The 20,410-nt window shown below is 42.6% G+C and overlaps 1 long non-coding RNA gene across 1 annotated transcript; it reads right to left on the bottom strand.

Annotated features, from left to right (window-relative positions):
- Positions 1 to 18,514: 18,514 nt before the first annotated feature.
- Positions 18,515 to 19,936, bottom strand: LOC147966003 (uncharacterized). Its single transcript, XR_015607606.1, has 2 exons — positions 19,324 to 19,936; positions 18,515 to 18,811 (listed from the first exon to the last, which is right to left on the bottom strand). It is a non-coding gene; the product is annotated as an uncharacterized LOC147966003 (long non-coding RNA).
- Between the last annotated feature and the right edge of the window lie 474 nt (positions 19,937 to 20,410).

Genomic DNA, 20,410 nt, shown 5'->3' with positions numbered 1-20,410 from the left:
TGTATTCAGATTCAGCAGTGGAGAGAGATACACAGTTCTGCTTCTTTGAAGACCAACATACAAGTGATCGTCCCAGAAAATGACATGTGTCTGATGTAGACTTGCGATCCACCTTGTCACCAGCATAATCAGCATCCGAGAATCCAACTAGATCAAACTCTGAGCCCTTTGGATACCATAATCCTAGTGTTGGGGTGTGAGCCAAATATCTAATAATTCGCTTCACAGCTAAGTGATGCGATTCCTTTGGTGCCGCTTGGAACCGGGCACACATGCAAACACTAAGCATGATATCTGGCCTAGATGCACATAAATAAAGCAAAGAACCAATCATGGAGCGGTATACCTTTTGATCGAACTCTTTACCATTGTCGTCGGGACCCAGATGGTGTTTGGCTGGCATTGGCGTCGTGTAGCCTTTGCAGTCTTGCATTCCGAATTTCTTCAGGAAATCTTTGAGGTATTTCTCTTGAGATATGAAGATGTCGTTGCGTTGCTGATGTATTTGAAGACCAAGGAAGAACTTCAGCTCACCCGTCATGGACATCTGATATTGCTCTTGCATCATATATCCAAACTCTTCACTGTATTTCTGGTTAGTGCAGCCGAAGATAATGTCATCCACATATATTTGGCACACAAACAGTTCACCATCATATGTCTTCGTGAAGAGAGTGGGGTCCAGGGAACCAGGTTTGAAGCCTTTGCTCTTCAGGAAGTCTTTGAGTGTGTCATACCAAGCTCGAGGGACTTGTTTAAGGCCATACAGTGCCTTGTTGAGTTTGTAGACCATGTCAGGATGTTTTGGATCTTCAAACCCAGGCGGTTGTGCAACATACACTTCTTCTTTAATCTTGCCATTGAGAAAAGCGCTCTTCACATCCATTTGATACAGAAGAATGTTATGATGATTTGCATAGGCTAGCAGTATGTGTATAGCTTCAAGCCTGGCCACAAGAGAAAATGTTTCATCGAAGTCAATTCCTTCAACTTGAGTGTATCCTTGAGCAACGAGACGAGCTTTGTTTCTGACAACTTGACCATGTTCATCTTGCTTGTTGCGATATATCCATTTAGTGCCTATTATATTGTGCTTACGAGGATCAGGACGCTTAACCAGTTCCCATAGATTATTCAACTCAAACTGTTGAAGCTCTTCTTGCATAGCTTGAATCCATTCAGGTTCCATGAAGGCTTCATCAACTTTCTTGGGTTCAAACATTGAGACGAATGCGAAGTGCCCACAGAAATTTGCTAGCTGTGTTGCCCTTGAATGAGTGAGTGGAACTGGTGCATTGATGCTATCAATTATTCTCTTAATATGTACTTCATTTGCAACACGAGGATGAACAGGACGAAGATTTTGCTCTTGCTGATCATTGTCATTGTTAGAAGGATTGTCGTCAGGCTGAGCATTGTCTTCAGGTTGATCTGGTGCAGAGATGATGAGTTCCTCTTCAGGCTGAGCTTCAGACGGTATGATTTCTCCAGTTCCCATGAGTTTGATGGTTTCACTGGATAGAGCTTCATCTAGCACATTTGGCAGGTGCTCTCTTTGCGAGCCATTAGTCTCATCGAACCGCAGATCCACAGTTTCAACCACTTTATAGTGAAAGAGGTTGAAGACTCTGTAGGAGTGTGAATCCTTTCCATATCCAAGCATAAAACCTTCATGTGCCTTCGGTGCAAATTTTGAAGTGTGATGTGGATCCTTGATCCAGCACCTGACACCAAATACTCTGAAGTAACTGACATTTGGCTTCTTGCCAGTAAGGAGCTCATAGGATGTCTTGTTCAGAAGCTTGTGAAGATAAACATGGTTGATGATATGGCATGCAGTATCAATGGCTTCAGGCCAGAACTTTTTTGGAGTCTTGTATTCATCGAGCATCGTCCGGGCCATCTCAATAAGTGTTATGTTCTTGCGTTCCACGACGCCATTCTGCTGCGGCGTGTACAGAGCTGAGAATTCATGAGTGATGCCCAAAGTATCAAGATAAGTGTTAAGGCCAGTGTTCTTGAATTCAGTGCCATTGTCACTTCTGATGTGCTTGGTCTTGATGCCATAGTTGTTCATGGCTCAATTGGCGAAGCATCTGAAGACATCCTGCACTTCAGTCTTGTAGAGGATTATATGCACCCAAGTATATCTTGAATAATCATCAACAATGACAAAGCCATAGAGACAAGCAGTAGTAGTAAGAGTTGAGTAATGAGTGGGACCGAAGAGGTCCATGTGAAGCAGTTCGAAGGGTTGAGTCGTTGTCATGATTGTTTTCGAGGGATGCTTGGCCCTTGTCATCTTTCCTGCTTCACAGGCACCGCATAAGTGATCCTTCTCGAACTTGATGCCCTCGATGCCTATGACATGCTTCTTCTTTGCAAGAGTGTGCAAGTTCCTCATGCCAGCATGCCCTAGCCTCCGATGCCAGAGCCAGCATTCTGAAGTTTTTGCTAGAAGACATACGGCAAGCTGTGGTCCTGCTGAGAAATCTACCACGTACAAATCATCTTTCCGATACCCTTCAAAGACTAGAGACTTGTCAGATTCCATTAGAACAAGGCAACGATATTTTCCAAATATCACAATCATGTTTAAATCTCAAAGCATTGAGACAGAAATTAAGTTGAAACCAAGGGATTCAACAAGCATTACTTTATCCATGTGTTGATCCCTCGAGATTGCAACTCTACCTAGACCCAATACCTTGCTTTTACCAGTATCAGCAAATGTGATGTGACTCTTGTTAGATGGACGTAAAGTTGAGTCCATGAGAAGACTTCGCTTGCCAGTCATATGATTAGTAGACCCACTATCAATAATCCATTCTGAAGCAGCTGGTGTCATACCCTACAGTGCAGTTAGGGGGATAGGCTTCACGAAGAGAATTGTGAAGCATAAACATTTGACGAGCAAGTGGATTATGAAAGCTTAGATCGAGGTTAGGACTGATAGGGCAAGTAGCAAGCGACTCAGGAACAAAGTACATAATAAGACCATTTGGGCATTTGATCTTGCGCCCTACAAGATGTTTAAGGTCCCCAGCAATAGCTTCAGGCGAATTTTATTTTCGGCTGGAGACCTTTCCCTGCAAAAGAGAGTTAAGCTTTCTTAGCCACCCACATCTTCAAGGTTGGCTTCGAAGCAGTGAGTCTAAGTGCAGCATCTGAGAACTTTGGCTTTGGAGCCCTAGCAAAAAGTCTTGCGGGTGGACAATAGTACTCATAAGAATAAGCAGAGTAGTTCTTGGTCTTATGAACATGGCGGTTTGATGAAACGCGCTCATATTCATAGGCCTGAGTATGGTTTCCCTACAAAACATTTGCATTAGTGCGACTCAGGTGAGTCCTTTGGCTGTATGAAGCCTTTGGACCATATGAAGCCTGTGGTCTAGGGTTTGTCCTCTTCACTCGTGGTGTCATGACGACATTCACAGGAAGATTCTCCAACAACCTTTTCGGCACCCAGACTTTCTTCATAGGTGGCCCATTCCTACAGTTAGTACCAATATACCTGGCAAACACTTCACCATTCTGATTCTTAAACAGTTTATAGTTTGCATCAAAAGATTCATCAATAACAATGGGATTAGCACAAGTGAAGCCAGACAGGGTGGATGGATCCACTGAAGGTTCCTTTGCAGCAACCCATGTGGTTTTGGGGTACTGCTCAGGTTTCCAGTAAGAGCCATCAGTATTTATTTTCCTTTCGAACCCAAGACCCTCTTTCCTAGGGTTTCGGTTCAGGATCTGCCTTTTGAGGACATCACATAGTGTCTGATGCCCTTTGAGACTTTTATACATCCCTGTTTCAAGCAATGTCTTCAACCTAGCATTTTCATCAGCAATAGCAGTGGTATCCACAGCAGAGGGGTTAGTTACCACATCAACAGTTGAAGATATTGCAATAGTAGGTGCAGTAGAACATCCAGCAATAGAAGTAGCGTTCTCACGCTCAATGCATTTAATACATGGTGGTTCAAATCCTCCCTGAGCGAAACTGATCTGTTTGGCGCGAAGTGACTCGTTTTCCTTTTGAAGATCTTCATGAGCCGCTCTCAATTTCTCAAGATCTTGCTTCCTTTGAAGATAATCATAGGAAAGCTTTTTATGAGTTGTTGAGAGTGTTTCATGACGACTTTCAAGTTCCTCATACTTAACATGAAGATTTTTTATGTCTTCAATTAAGGACTGAGATCGAGTCATTTCAGCGTCTAACAGGTCATCGCTTTTGTCTAATAGTTTTTGAATATGTTCCATAGTTTTGTGTTGTTCAGTTGCAATTTTAGCAAGTGTTTTGTAGTTGGGTTTGGAACCACAATCAGAGTTATCTTCACTGGATGTTTGATAGCGAGTAGTGCGTGTGTTTACCTTGGCACCACGTGCCATGAAGCAGTAGGTGGGAGCGGAGTAGTCCTTGTCATTTGCATCGGCGTCGGTGATGAAGCCATTGTCTTCAGTGTTGAAGATGGACTTGGCAACGTATGCTGTAGCCAGACTTGCAACGCCAGAATCGGACTCCTCCTCAGACTCCACCTCCGCCTCCTCAGAAGCGGACTCCTCCTCTGAATCCATTTGCTTGCCAATGAACGCACGAGCCTTGCCAGATGAGCTCTTCTTGTGAGATGAAGACTTTGAGGAAGACTTGAAAGAAGATTTTGAATATTTCTTCTTCTTCTTGTCGTCAGAATCATACTCCTTGCTCTTCTTCTTCTTGTTGTTCTCATTTTCCCACTGTGGACACTCAGAGATGTAGTGGCCAGGTTTCTTGCACTTGTGACATGTTCTCTTCTTGTAGTCATGAGCAGAAACTTCATCATTCCTTGAGCTTGATCGTGAAGACTTTCTGAAGCCTTTCTTCTTGGTGAATTTTTGGAACTTCTTCACAAGCATAGCAAGCTCTTTTCCAATGTCTTCAGGATCATCAGAACTGCTGGCAGATTCTTCTTCAGATGAAGAGACAACTTTTGCCTTCAGGGCACGAGTTCGCCCATAGTTGGGACCGTAGATGTCTCTTTTCTCAGAAAGCTGAAACTCATGTGTGTTGAGCCTCTCAAGTATGTCAGACGGATCGAGAGTCTTGAAATCAGGACGTTCTTGAATCATCAGGGCTAGGGTGTCAAACGAGTTGTCAAGTGATCTCAGGAGTGTCTTGACGACTTCATGCTTGGTGATCTCAGTAGCGCCAAGGGCTTGAAGTTCATTTGTGATGTCAGTGAGTCGATCAAACGTGAGCTGAACATTCTCATTGCCGTTTCTCTTGAAGCGGTTGAAGAGGTTGCGAAGGACACTGATTCTTTGATCTCTCTGGGTTGAGACGCCTTTGTTGACCTTGGAGAGCCAGTTCCAGACTAGTTTAGATGTTTCTAAAGCACTCACACGGTCATACTGTCCTTTGGTCAGATGACCATAAATAATATTCTTGGCAATGGAGTCCAGTTGAACAAATTTCTTGACATCAGCAGCGGTGACACCTTCACCCGCCTTGGGAACGCCATTCTTGACGACATACCATAGGTCGACATCAATGGCTTCAATATGCATGCGCATCTTATTTTTCTAGTAGGGATATTCAGTTCCATCAAATACTGGGCACGCAGCGGAGACTTTGATTATCCCTGCAGTCGACATAGCTAAAACTCTAGGTGGTTAAACCGAATCACATAGAACAAGGGAGTACCTTGCTCTGATATCAATTGAAAGTGTTAGTGATCGACTAGAGGGGGGTGAATATGCGATTTTTATGGAAGTCTTCAAAACATGGAAGTTTCGAAGACAAACGATAGAAATAAACCTATTACCATGCAGCGGAAGGTAAACTACACTAAGCAAGCCATAATCAAGTATTCAATGAAATGAAAGCACAAAGACTGATAGCAGCTAGGCAGTATAGATCAGGATGGAAGATAGTATGAAGCCAATCAGAACAAGCAGTCACACAGTGAAGACAAATAGATGATGCAAACAGGCAATGACTTCACAAGGACCAATCTGCAAATAAAGAGATGGGAAGGATAGAACCAGTGGCTCGTTGAAGACAATGATTTGTTGGACCAGTTTCAGCTGCTGTGACAACTTTACGTCTGGTTAGGGAGGCTGAGATTCAACTCAGAAGACCGCGTCTTCACCTTATTCCCCTTGAGCTAAGGACACCCAGTCCTCGCCCAATCACTCTGGTAAGTCTTCAAGGCAGACTTCCAAACCTTCACAGACTTCGTTCACCGGCGATTCACAATGACTCTTGGATGCTCAAAACGCGATGCCTAACCAGCTGGAGGATTCACAGTCCTCAAGTGTAATAAGTCTTCAGATCACACAGACAGGAAGACTTAAGTGATGCCTATCACTCTTTGGCTCTGGGTGTTTAGGGCTTTATCCTCGCAAGGAATTCTCTCTCAAAGGCTTCGAGGTGGGTTGCTCTCAAACGACAAAAGCCGTACACTAACTCTGAGCAGCCAACCATTTATGGTTGTAGGGGGTGGGCTATTTATAGCCACTAGGCAACCCGACCTGATTTGTACGAAATGACCCTGGGTCACTAAGGAACTAACACGTGTTCCAACGGTCAGATTTCAAACACACACACGACAATTTTACTTGGGCTACAAGCAAAGCTGATTTATCCAACTCTGAATAAGATTTGCTCTCATAGTTTTCACTCGAAGACATAGGATTTTGGTTAAGCATCACTTCAGTCATTCTGACTGGTTCTCTTGGACCCCACTTAACAGTACGGTGGTTTCTATGACTCAACAAAGAAGAAAAAGAACGACGAAACAACTAAGTCTTCGCGCTCCATAGTCTTCACGCGATGTCTTCTCTTGTCATAGTCTTCAATGTGAATGTCTTCACATACCACCTTTGACTTCAATATCTTCATACATTTTTAGGGGTCATCTCAGGTAGGAAAACCGAATCAATTAGGGACTTCTACCTGTGTTATCCCGCAATTCTCACAAACACATTAGTCCCTCAACCAGGTTTGTCGTCAATACTCCAAAACTAATTAGGGATGGCACTAGATGCACTTACAGACACGTCCTTCATAACAAGGCATGTGTTGCGACTGCAACATGTGGAATGTTGCAATCCCGGTTGACCTCCCACAAGGGACATGCGTCACGCGCGCGAGGCGACAGGCAACGAGACGAAAATCAGCCGGGTAAACGCTGGTGTTTTCGTTTTTTGGCTGCTTTTTATTCTTTTTGGAAAATCCTAATAGTTGCGCACTCGCCCTTCAAAGTGCAATTTCACGCATTGGTGGGTGTATGTGGTGTATGTGAGCATCTGCTTTGTACCGTGTTACAAAAAATACAATTGCACTCGCCACACCATACTTTTATAGAGCATTGATTTTAATTTTTTTTAGTAAAATAGTCAAATATTTTTGATTTTTTTGGCAACATACTTGATCTAGCATTACTACGCCCGGTTAAATTTTGGGGACAAAATAACTTGAGCCTTACAACAGAATCAACGCTATATAAACGCCACTATTCACGGTTTTTGTTGTTGTGCTTTTGTTTTTTTCTCTCAGAATACGACATAGCTCATTTTGTCCTGAAATTTAAACGTGAGTATTATGCTAAACTATGTTTGTCGCAAAAAGATTTTACTTTTTTATTTTTTTTTCTTTATTTTTTGCTTAGTCTGGTGCGCCTACACCCATGTTCCAAAAATCCGCACAGATGAAGAAAAAAAAGCAAGTTCCACGCATCTTCTTTGAAAATGCCCTGCCTGTCAATGCAAGCAGTACCATCTGTCTATCTGATCACTCTGACGGTGCCTGTTGTTCTTTGGCGGATCTTCAGCAGCGAGCTACTACGATGCATCAGAGCTTTTGTGTCCTGTGTATTAAGTGCAGTTGCAGGTCTGCTTGTGTGTGGGTTGGAGCTCCATGTAACCACATTAACGTCTCCCCATGCTCAAATGACTTGTACTAACACGTAGCAGAGGCCTTCCTTTCAAAAAAAACGTAACAGAGGCCTAGCCTGCGCGAAAGGCTGAGACACGGCTTTGAAGTCCTGACCACCCACCCCTCTTAGATCCATAGAGCTAAGACTAGAGACCGTGCTACCTACATCAGCCGCCCAAAACAAATTTCGCACTATTAAAACGTCTACAGCCAGTGCTTTCAAATCCGCCTCATACGTCCCGACGAATCGTCCAATTACTATCTGATCATAATTTTTTACCCAGACAGGCTCGTTAAATGGGTCTCAAACGCCCGGACTGACTGGCACCCTTTATATCCAGCCCCAATATGGGGCGTCCGGCCACGCTCGCCACATCGGCGGCGGGGTCCCATGTAGAAATGCCCGGAAACCCGGCGGTCCAACGTCGCGGTGTGAACGCCACATGGCGTTGCTCCGGCTCGCCGCCCAATACCAAATCCGGCTATTTAAGACGGCCGGCATCCCGCAACCCTAACCCATCCACATTTCCCCTCTTCGCATCGCCAGGCTGAGCCCATCCATCTCCGCCCTCTCCCGATCCGGCGGTCTGCCCACACTCCGGCACTCCGGCATGGTCCGGAGCAAGATCACCTACTACGCGACGCTGATGTCGGGGCGCCGCTACGAGATCAAGCAGGAGATCCGGCGCGAGGCAAGCCGCCCGCGCCGCCCGCCTCCGGATTTGCCGGAGCCGGCGGAGGAGGAGGAGGAGCGGGCGAGGGAAGAGGAGGAGAAGGAGATGGTTCCAATGGAGATGGAGGAGGCGGAGCAGCAGCTGTCGGGCTTCAACATGAAGCAGACGGAGGCGGATGCCGTCACCCAGTTAGAGAAGATGACGGAGCAGCAGGGGGAAGAGGAGGAGAAGGAGATGGCTCCAATGGAGGTGGAGGAGGCGGAGCAGCAGCTGCCGGGCTTCAACATGGAGCAGGCGGAGACGGAGTGCGCCGTCACCCAGTCAGAGAAGATGACGGAGCAGCAGGCCATCCTGGAGTCCATCCAAGAGGAGGCATATGTGGCGGCCAACCGAGCGTTCCTCCGGTGCCTCTGCTCCGGCCTCCTCCGCCTCTATCCCCACGTAAAACCCTATCTTGATTACTGAACATGTAATCCATGTTTCATTTCTCTTATATTTATCAGAATCCCTATCACTCGGAAAAAAAATTAGACAGACGCAGCAATGCGTGTCATCAATAATCTAGTAAGTAGTAAAAATGGTCATTTATAGTAGAAAAAATACAACAATCTGAACATATAGTGCCGCCAAAAAAATGAACATGTAGTGCTGCGAGCGTAGACAGGATTATATATTCAGCCGCCCAAAAGCAAGTTCGCATTATATATTCCACCGGCAGGGTGTGTTCCTTTCCGCAATGAAAAAAAATGAACAACAGAACAAGACAGTAGAAGGATATTGATTGCAAGATAACATATTCATACTACTTGATACGTGTATGATACTATGATCACGGCACTGGCGTATGTATATATCGACCGATTGATGTATACATGTTGACCGTGCCGCCTCCGTCGGTAGCTCTCGTACCTAAACAAACATCCACGTTGTGTGCGTGGGAAGGTCAAGTCAAGAACCCCTCTCTACACGCGTAATTCCTCGATCGTTTTTTTTAAGAGGTAAATACATTAATGGTGCTTGAACTTGACATGGATGTATACTTTGTGTCTGAACTTGTAAAATACATTAAACTGGTTTCATAACTTGGCATGGATTTACATATACGGTTCAAATGACGTTTGTATATGTATGTGACGCTGACAAGGCAAGCCAGCATGGCATGAGGCCCGCTGTCAGTGACAAGGGTGTGTGATCTGACTTTTTTGCAGAAACCCCCACAATTTGTTTCTTTACCATAAGACCCTCATAGAAAAACTGACAAATTATAAGGGTGTGTGGCCTATTTTTTTTTCAGAAACCCCTGCAATTTTTTTCTTACCATAAGGCCCTCTGAGAGAAACTGACAAATTGTAAAATAAAAACTATTCCGTATCATTGTAAATGAATTCACATGTTATTTTGAAACACATTCATGCATTTGAAAAATATTTACGAATGATAAAAACATATATATAAATCAAGTATTCTTCATGTGAGGATCCGTAATCTAAGGGTGCACTAGGCTTGTATTTATATTTTAGAACACATACAAGCTTTTATATACTATATAAAATTTATAAAACAACACAATTTTTACTGAAAGCATGAACACATTTGTATTAATACAACACAGTTTTTACTTAAAGCATGAACACATTTATACAGCACATGAATATTTTATTAAAAATGTGAAAATTTTGAAATTATATGAGAATTTATTTAAATATATTGAAATTTCAAAATAATTTTAATATTTTATTAAAATGTGATTTTTGTTCTCATATTATAAAGTGTATAATTAATTATTAATTATATTATGTGTATTTTTGTTAAATTATTGCATAGGTATTTTATGAAATTCTATGAACCTTTTAATGTAATTTATTTTAAATATATGTATATTGTTTGTAACACATGATTATAATTTACATATTTTTTTACAGAATTATCAAATAAGAAAACAAACACGTTGAAAAGTGCACCACACTGTGGTCCATTTTAGCCACACGGGCTTGTTATGTTAAAAACCTAGATTTATCATTTTACCAATCGATGTACTTGGTTGGAGCGGTATGTGCGGCCGCTGTACTGGTTCTAGGTTGAACTCAACAGCACTATATTGTTGGAATAAAATTTTCAATTTATGTTGTTCAACTTTATGTTTATAAAGTGTATGAATCCTTTCATGACACTAAATTTTAACGGGTCAATTGGCTAGCCACGAACACCTGCATGCGTCAGCTAGCTGGTTTGAACCCTGGATCCGTTTTAACTATTAATAGATTATTAATTAATATAGTTTCATTACAGTAAATCGGTTTCTCTTTGAGGGCCTTTTTATAAGAAAAATATATTTCAGAGGGTTTCCTTAAAAACCAAGGCCACATGCCTTGTCCATTTTCCCTGACATATGACAAGTCCCCTGCCCTGCTGGCGTGCCTAGTCGCTGGCGTGCCTAGTCAGCATCATGGACGTGTAAAAACAAGATGTGAACCGTATATGCACGCCCATGTCAAGTTATGAAAGCAGTTCAATGTATTTTGCAAGTTCAGGCATCAAAGTGCACATTCAAGGCAAGTTCAAGCACCAGTGAGGTATTTACCTTTTTTTTAATACTGTACAACTACTTGCCTCTCTTTTTCTTCAGTTTGCGAGAATACTCCACAACCACTTGCTGGTGTAGTGCAGTAGTTTGACTCGGAGCGCACACGGCGACGATGGCGCGAGAGCTGATGGCACCAATCGAGTCTGGCGCGCCGGCCGGTTCTGCGCAGTCACCACTGGGCTGAATTAAGAGTTAAATTAACCATCTCGGAGTGTAATGTAATCATTGCGCCTGTCGTGTTTACCTGTCTGCACGTTGAGACGCTGTAAACAAACAACCCACAAATGGACCCCTTGACCACGTCGTGTCTCCCCGTGAATGCGGCTAAGCTAACGACCAATCGTACGAGCTACCATCCACCAATGCAGCCAGTAGCAACTAACCTTAACTTTGACAGAGTGCTTCCCATAACTTATCCAAACTGATGGTTGCGATCCACGAAAACCCTTGTCATTCAAATTTGATTGTAGGTTCTTACGAACTGGAGGCTCTGAATGCCTGCAAATGCTGGCACTCCTCGCACATAGGGGGGTACGGACGCTAGATCTGTCTGGATTTGAATTGAATTTGCCAAACGGAGGTCGCAGCTGCACGCGGCAGTGTCTGTTGCAACTTGCAACAAGAAACAGAGAAGAAACAGGTGCCGGTGTAACCAAAACAGCGAGTTTCCTTCCCCTCTACTGCCACGCACGCACGACCCGCGGGAACCATAACTACGTACTGGGGGAGCTCAGAGGAGTTGACCACGCGTCCTCGCGCGGCATGATCATGAATGCCGCCGGCCCCACGCCGTCAGCCTCTGCGCCCCCGTCGCCTTACTTTAAGCAACCGGCAGGCATGCCATCCTCGCCTCCTCTCCTCCACCGACTTGACTTCCTCCTCTCACAAGCCACAATCTGTCAATCTCATCTCGCTGACTCGCCTCGCCATGGAGATGGAGAAGGCAGCGGCGAAGACGGCGCAGCCGACGACGCTGCTGGACGTGCACGAGGTGGAGTGGATCACGCGGGAGCTGGAGCGGCTGCTCGGCAGGGAGACCGTTGGCGCCGGCGCCCGCGCGGACGCGCGCCGCCGCCGGAAGAGGGCCGAGGCCGATGCGGCCAGCAGCCCCGAGGCGCGCGCGAAGAAGGGAGGCTTCCTGGCCGAGCTCCTCGGGAACCACGCGGCCTCCATATGCGGCGACGGTGCCGTGGTCAGCGCGCGCCGCCGCCGCGGCCGCAGCGGCTTCCGGGAGGTCGATAAGGTCTAGATTGGAGCGTCGGTACGGTGTGCGTTTGACACGGTATCGTCGGCGCAAGTCTGGTCCTTCGATTTGTCTGTCAATTTCTCTGCGTAGCCAGTGGGACTTATAGGCTGGAATTGCCAGCGAACATAGTAGGATTTGATTACTGCTCCTCCTGTAAGTTCGCTCACTTTCATCCTGCACTTTTCCTGTTATCCAACATGTAAATACGAACGTGGAATTTGTGTCCTGCTCGCCTGCACTGTCTATTTTTTCTTCCGATTTTGCTGATCATCAGCCTCTTTTTTTTGGTGTGTGTTACTTAGAAATGCGACTGAAATTTAATAAAATTTCAGACAAATCAGTAGCGGCCTCTTTTGTTTCTGTCTCTGCACGAGTTGCCTGCCCGATAGCAACGTGGTGCGCTGTCGCACGCATCTTCAAGGAATGTGTAATTAGAATCACGCTGTTGTTGGCATGTTCATGGAATGTACTCTAATTTGCAACCGCTAAATTCTGCAGTAGCGTGTTAGATTTGGTAAATTTCAAGCAAAACCGGTAAATTTTCAGACAATAATAAAAAAAATACCTCTGCTGATGCTGCTAGTACTGCCCTTTGTTTGCTGAGCCTAGAGTGTAAAACGGAAGATATTGTTGTGGATCTGCCGCAGTTGTTGCTGTGATCGCTCACATGCATTCTGTTAGTTCAGAACTGTTTGTGTCAATAAAACCTCTTCCACGGACTTCAATGAACTTGCAAAACAAATACACTGGACTTCCCAACGAGCACTGACCGGGTGTTGCCGGAAGGAAGTGCATACTGCACAGTTGCGATCAAATTTGGATGAGGTAATATCACCGGAAGTCATAGAACTTATGGTTGATGTTTAGTTTGATGCTAGAACTTTGAGATACAGATTTATAGTCACTTAACTTGACATCACGTACAAATACAGTCACAAAATACGCATACGGACTTATCAGGGTGTATGGCCTCACCTCTCAGTGAGTGATGGCGCATGACCGACTCATTTTTGCACAAAACACACGCAGGTAATGTTTGATAGTAAAGTATTGTAAAAACTGAAGTATCAACAAACTACAGTAATTTTGCATGTAGGTATAATATACCGTGGTTTTGAGAAAACAGAGTATTTTGTAGTATTGATAATACACAGGACATGTTTGACGCAGCGACGTAAAATCAGTTGCAGCGTTAACAGTGCAAACACGTCTGCTTTTCCAGCGAAGCTAGCCGTTGCATGCAACAAAGTGATTGGCCAAAGAACGGCCATGCACATGGCCATAGAGTAGCCTGTTACCATCAGCATGCATAAGAAAGAAAGCTTGCACTGAGAACTCCGCTGAACGGCCGTGACCAAAAAAATCACTCGGCAGCACCGCGTAGCCGGCGGCACCAAGCGGCAGAGCTGCACGAGGACTGGCTGCTTGGCCTCCTTCCGCATCTACGGCGGAGCTGCACGTGTAGCAGATGGGACAACGACGAGCCATGGAGAGAGGTCTACATGCAACAGGAGTGAGTTGTCCATCCTAACACGAGCGTAGCTGAAAGACGTGCGACGGCATCTACAAAGAGCACAGGGCGGCGGCCGTGAATAATTTTTGTAGAGGGAGGCGAGTCATCAGCAGGGAAGAAGTTGACGACGTGCGACGTCGTTCTTTTCGTCTGCTCTGTTTTTAATAAACAGGTTCTGGGTTCTTTTTATAAAACAGAGAAAAAACAGTGTTTTGACAAATATTGTAGTATTAAAATCACAGTTTATAGGGACAACCAAACAGCTCATTGTAAATAAAACTGTAGTAATCTGAAAAACTGTAATATTCGTGAAATACATAGAAAATATTTTGCTATCAAACAGGGGCCTCACTTTTTTTATTTGCAAAAAAAGCCGACCACTGTACTGCATATAGGTACGAAAATTAACACAAAAATAGGGGACCCCCGAGTCGAACCGGCGACCGATGTTCAAGACGCAAGCCACTTTAGGCAACTACCCTTCCCTGTTCGCACATCAAGCACGGATGGCAAACTTTAGATGTATTGAACGTGGAGCTTGTTTTCTCTTGAGGTGGGCGTGGAGCTTAAATGACATTCATTTTTTCACATCTACTATGAGCAGTGGGTGTACATCTGCAGCCCATTTAAGCTTTTACCCGCCTTTTTTTTACCTGAAACATGTAGAGGCTCGCACTGCTACAGTTGATTCCATCAAGCAGGACGAGAAGCCATGTTCAGGTAGGTTGGACGCATTAAGATCAACATAAAATGCCATCAACACAGTACTTACAAGTGAAGCAATAAAACAATGGGAGTGATACTAACTGCACATTAGGACGGTTTGACAGAGCGGTAAAACTGAGTGACATCTCAACAATCAAGCCCCTATGCATGGAAATTTGTTCTTGCTTCCTTTGTCACTCTGGCTGGCTGTACACACAAGATGCATATCTTTTGGAAAAAAAAGGAATGTTCTAAGAATATTATACCCACTTTTACTCATGACTTATATTAAATACATTATATAATTTAAATATTAGACACAATTGAATATTCATATCAACATTTTTCATTTTAAATTTATGAATATTTTTAATTATACAAACATTGAACTATACAAATGTGAGAATAGTTACTGAAATGTTTGTATAATTAAAATAATATTTTGAATTCTAATTTTGGAAATACTTGTGTTATTTTAACTGTACAAACATTTTATAATACATAAATATTATTTAAATATATTAATATTTTAAATATTACATGAAATTTTTAACACATGAATATTTAGATGTCATTTTTGTTACTGAAATTATAATTGACATACTATCTACATTTTTTTAGTATATTAAGACTACTAATTCATTGTAGACGTGTATATGTGCAGGTTGTAGTGACTAGAACGTCTTGTGTGCTAACCTTTGGTTGTTGTTTGTTTGAGAGCTGGTGGCCACACTTTTTCCTGTTAATTTTCACTGTGTAATGACAGGTGGGACCCACTGTTGATGGACGCGAAAAATAAATGTCATTTAAGTTCCGATTTCAATACATCTAAGCTTTGCTATCAGTAGTTGACATGCGGACGTGAAGAGTGGTTTGGCATGAGTGGCTTGTGCTGTAAACATTGGTAGCTGGTTCGACTCCAGCCTCACCTATTTGTTGTCTTAATTTTCGTGCCTATATGCAGTACTGTGGATGTCTTTTTCTGCAAATAAAAAAGTGTGAGGGTGTTTTGTACAAAAATGAGTGAGCCGAGGGCCACCACTCACTGACCGGTGGGGCCATATGTTCGCATGCTTATTTTGTGACCGTATTTGCACGCAATGTCAAGTTAAGTGACCACAAATCTGTATTTTCAAACTTCTAGCACCAAACTGAACATCGGGCACAAGTTTTATGACTTCCGGTAATATTACCTCAATCAGGATCATAAACCAAACAATTTCGGAAACAACAAAAGAGAGCGTAAAAGTGGGTTAATTAGGTCGCAGAAGTGTGCTGATCCTTGCAAATTCGAAAAGCGAAGAAAAACGTAAGAGGAATACTGCTCAAAGCCTGTTTGTCTGTTTTTTTTCTCCCCAGAATACATCATGAAAAGGTGTATCATCATTTCATAGAAGAAGTGCCAAAGCGGTTAGTACAAGGCCAAACGGCAATAGCTTTTTTTAAAACAACAAAGTTATCCCGCTGAATGATACATTTATGAAAGCAAAATATTTAGAAAACTCGTGATTGGTGTGGAGGGGAAGATATGCTTACGAAATTGTTCAAAAAAGAATTGTTGCATTTCATTGCTTCTTCGTAGTTTCGAATCCATTCACTTTGACGGTTGACATGTAGGTTAAGGTTATAGTGCATATAGTTTAAAAAAGAGAGGTTATAGAGCATATGAAAAGGAACAACAGATAAATGTCAAATGAAGATGTATCCAGTCAAATCTTAATCTCGCCACACTCCATAAATAAAGCACGTGGACCAACTGATACATGGTGTTGAAGAAATCGGAAATTGTATATACCACCATTGATGCTCTGCTTTCACCATTGTATCTATCGTCTTGGGTAGATGAAAGGATTTTTTTCTAGAGGAGATTTCTAGTGTTAACTTTGTCATGTTGAACGAGCCAACAATTTTTTTGTGTGTGTATCCTCATAGGCACTTCTCCAAATCCATTGCCGGGAATAGTAATAGGTTTCGGTTTTCAGTTTTGTACATTTTCATCGGAGATAAGAAAGGTGGAGTTCCAGGAATATGTTTGCTATAATTTTATAAGAGAGGGCTAATATTATAAGCAATTGACAACATCTCAAACGCATCTATAATTTTTGCTATATATTAATCCGGTGTCAAGTGCCAGTTTTTTTTTGCATACTTTTAAAACTAGTAAGCGTGCACGTGCAACGCACGTATAATCATAGGAAGAAATTTCCCCAGTTATCTTACTTAGGAAACAATTATTTCAAATCTTAATTTCTATGAAATTATGCCTTTGCAAATATAGTTTTGCAAATGGACTTCTCAACCCACGATTAACCTCACAAAGATGCATCACCATGTATCACAATCTATAGATACAACTGGTGCTACCATGACTGTGTAACCACAACATTCTTTTCATACATTCAGTGTAGAAATTAATAAGAAAAACATACATTAACAAAAGTAATATGATAACAAAATAGAAGAACTGGAAGTAGCGTTCAACATGGTATACACACATTGTGCAAAACTGGGCTAAGATGATAGTGTAACAATCTTGTACACACATTGTGCACCTCTACTCATTGTCATGCTCAAGCCTGGAATGAAATTTAATAACTCAATTCATCCACAGAAAAAAAAGTATATCCTTGACCACAAAGCATCACTAATAATATAGTTCATAAAAATATACAAATAAGTTGAACGATGAGTGTTTTTGTCTATTATCAGACTTTTGTATTTTTGAAACCCACATACGATAGGTGTTTACTTTGATCTGTAAGAATTATCACTCCCTCAATGACTTGAACTTAAGTCGTGTCATCCCTTCAGTGAAGCTTTGTAGTTTTCGATGAGAAAATCGAAAGCCACAAGCTTCAGTGAATCCTTAAGTTCTGATAAAATAATATAAGTAGTTGGATAATAAAAATGAAAGGATCATCATGGTCAATGTACATCACGAAGCTCCATGTAAAACAAGCATTGACATGCATGCATATCTAGCAGCATGCCCATGCTGAATGAGTCAATATTGGGTTCTAGCTTAGTGTTGCCGCCATCACTGTAGATCAATTACAAGGAACGTGCTACTAATATTAAACTTACAAAAAGATCATTGCATATTACTATCGAAGATGAGACTATGACACGTTCTACTAAAACACAACTTTTGTGTCCTCTTGTGATTCTACTTTGCTTCATTGCGATCCTTACAAAAACAAGATTGATACAAGTTAATCCAAGATTCTACTCATGGATAACTGCCCCTTCTTGGGTGAGTGGATCAGGGTGCAAAATAAAATAAAATGCAATGAATATTTCATGTCATATGCTATTGGAAGTTACTAACATAGCAATAATTAGCAAAGCAAAGCATTAAAATAGCAAAGCAAAGAATGAAATAGCTCATGTAGATGTGTTTATGTTCCCTACCTGTATCAAGCAATACATTTGGCAAAATTGTGCCTTGTACCATGACCACATTGGACAAAAGCTAATTAAATAGATCATATGAAAACAGTAACATGTCACTTGTCTTTTGCATCAACATCTGAAGGTTGCCATAAAATGCCAATCAATCCAAAACAGTGCCTTGCATGCATATTCGGCAGAGCATTAACCCTGTATCTCCATACAAATCAAGCAAGCCCGATGTAAGAAAATTTTTATCCAACTCAACATTCGACTCAATTATAATATACTATCATCGACTCAACTTGCTTCCATAATAATATAAATTGTTACCATCATTTGTGTCGAATAATTTGTGTCTGCTTGTGTTGTGAATAGGCAGATGGAAGCAAACTCTAGGTAGATGGAAGCAAACTCCTATCTCCTTGGAATATAATGAAATTTTTGTTCTGTTGTAAGCACATGTTGCTTCCGTTATGGGATATGCTTCCACGACAATGAACCATTGCTTCAATTATATCGAGAATTTGCTTCCATGGTGACAATGAAGGGCTGGGCAAAATATGCAACTGGTAATTACATATGTCCTCATTTTTAAAAATTATTAAGAAATAAAAATTGCTATCACAACAACATTATTTTCCACCCGTCTAGTTAGCGTCGCAAGCACGCTGACTGGACTATCTCACATGCACGCGAGCTCGCCGTCATCAATAAGACCACCACATCTTGGTGGTAGCGTACTCGACATCTTTACAATGCATCAGGTTGTAGGCAGAGAAACCTGCATAGTAAAATCATCAATGGGAAACAATGAAGTGCTCACACAGGCAATGGTTGTGTCAAAAATTCACTCCAGGAAGCAACACTGGCAGCGACTAAAGCACATGCCGGTAGTGGGTGAAGCAAAAAAGATGTGATAAATAAAAAAGTAGGAAGCAAGGCTAATACGAAGCAATGGTTTGACACTACAACTGATTAGATTTGAGAAATCTGCATGCTTGCCGAGATGGGTGTAAGATTCTAATGTCCGCGATCACATTAGATCTCTGTATTAGAAGCATATGTTAGATATCATGGGAGCATGGTTAATGAGAAGCGCTAATTTGGTGCTAATGTAACATATATTAGACACATCCGAAGCATACGTATTTGAGTTTACAAACATCTTTTTGCCACACAGCATATGTACATTAGATGCAGTACAACTGATTAGATGCATACCTGAATGAAGGATTAAAATTAGAAGAAAAACAGAATTTCCAACATTAATCAATCCAAATGAGAGAATGTTACCCTTATAGGAGAGGATTCAATGCGAGATCTGTACTGGACTGTGTCACTTTCGCCGCTTCTTTTCTCTTCTTTTCTCCTAACCTTGCTCCCGATGGACATGTAGTACAACAGCAGCAACAAGATTATCAGGCCCGTCTCATCTGATCATCTCTCACGTAGCACTACTTACGAACTGGATTGGGCTAAAAAAAAAGCCTTACAAACTGGATTGGACTAAAAAACTTACAAACTGGATCAACGCTTAGCAGCAAGGCACATCACACGCAGCAATAGGACCCGCACATGTGCCACCTAAGAGCGTCTTTGGGATGTCCATGCAGGAGAGAACATCATGGGTGGCACATAGGACACCAACACGGGAGAGGAACAGGAAGGCAAGGGGGGTTCTGAGCTTGTTCCATGGATAATGGCAGGCGCAACCACCAGAGGGATGCCACACCGGCGCGGTGAATCTCACGGCCGCAGTGGGACTGGAAGATCGCTGAAGGAGAGAACCGGATCAGCGAGGGGCGTGGTTAGCTCGGCAATGGAGCTGTGGCGGCCTCGCGGAGGCAGTCAAGATGGGGGTGAGAGTCAGGTGGGACGGTGGATGTGGGATTAATTGCGGGATTTATGGGGGGACCCGGGAAGAAATCAGGCTCATTTGGAAACTGAATGATGGATTTTGGAAGCAAATCAGCCGTGACATTAAAAGCTGATTGAAGTCCCTCAATTAGTCTGCCGAATCATCTGGTGGAGTACGGTCAGTCTACGTGAACTGCTAGGCGCACACCAGATCTCTAATAAATTAATGATGGTTGTTAGATTGGGTCACGTGGGCTTCATCGTGTGGTGGTGATGTGTCCATGGACGTTTCGCGGGGTGCACGTAAGAAATTTTTTGTTTGATTATTTAATAGTAGTGGAGATTTGTAGAAATAATATTTTGCGGGGACAAATAAATAAAATATGTTCATGAAGTTTCAAGTTGGGAAAACATGGGTTAGAGGAGTACCTGGGGTGCCCCATGTTAGGGGAACGTGCTACACAGTATTTTTTTTATGTCGCGCGTGAAAATTCCAAGATCACTATGGACATACAAGTAACTA

Source organism: Triticum urartu, chromosome 6A (genome assembly GCF_056163025.1).
Source record: "Triticum urartu cultivar PI428250 chromosome 6A, HENAU_Tu73, whole genome shotgun sequence".
Taxonomy (NCBI): Eukaryota; Viridiplantae; Streptophyta; class Magnoliopsida; order Poales; family Poaceae; genus Triticum; species Triticum urartu.
Note: the sequence above shows the minus strand (reverse complement) of the source record. Positions and strands in the feature narration are given on the sequence as shown.